General features: G+C 39.7%; 1 non-coding gene across 1 annotated transcript; it reads left to right on the top strand.

Annotated features, from left to right (window-relative positions):
* Positions 1-307: 307 nt before the first annotated feature.
* On the top strand, positions 308-415 carry LOC148567325 (small nucleolar RNA R71). The gene has a single exon (XR_015882043.1). It is a non-coding gene; the product is annotated as a small nucleolar RNA R71 (small nucleolar RNA).
* The last annotated feature ends 225 nt before the right edge of the window (positions 416-640 follow it).

The raw sequence follows: 640 nt of genomic DNA, 5'->3' as shown, positions 1-640 counted from the left end.
ATGATTCCTTCAATCCATTCAGACTTTGAGAAATTATATTGACTTGCTGAGTCAATATTTTATTCTGAGCCAATATGGCATTTAGAGTATCAATTTCAAGAACTCCCTTCCTCATAGGCGTCCCATTATTCACAGGATTCCTTTCAGAAGTGTACATGAACTGGTTATTTACAACCATGTCAATTAGTTCTTGAGCTTCTGCAGGCGTTTTCTTTAGGTGAATGGATCCACCTGCAGAATGGTCCAATGAGATCTTTGATAGTTCAGATAGACCATCATAGAATATATCCGGAATGGTCCATTTTGAAAGCATGTCAGAAGGACACTTTTTGGTCAGTTGCTTATATCTCTCCCAAGCTTCATAGAGGGATTCACCTTCTTTCTGTCTGAAGGTTTGAACATCCACTCTAAGCTTACTAAGCTTTTGAGGAGGAAAGAACTTGGCTAAGAAAGCTATGACCAGCTTATCCCAAGAGTTCAGGCTATCTTTAGGTTGAGAGTCCAACCATACTCTATCTCTGTCTCTTACAGCAAACGGGAAAAGTATAAGCCTGTAGACCTCGGAATCAACCCCATTGATCTTAACAGTATCACAGATCTGCAAGAATTCAGTCAAGAACTGAAAAGGATCTTCAGATGG

This window comes from Arachis ipaensis, chromosome B4 (assembly GCF_059453495.1).
Source record: "Arachis ipaensis isolate K30076 ecotype BB chromosome B4, ASM5945349v1, whole genome shotgun sequence".
Lineage (NCBI taxonomy): Eukaryota > Viridiplantae > Streptophyta > Magnoliopsida > Fabales > Fabaceae > Arachis > Arachis ipaensis.
Note: the sequence above shows the minus strand (reverse complement) of the source record. Positions and strands in the feature narration are given on the sequence as shown.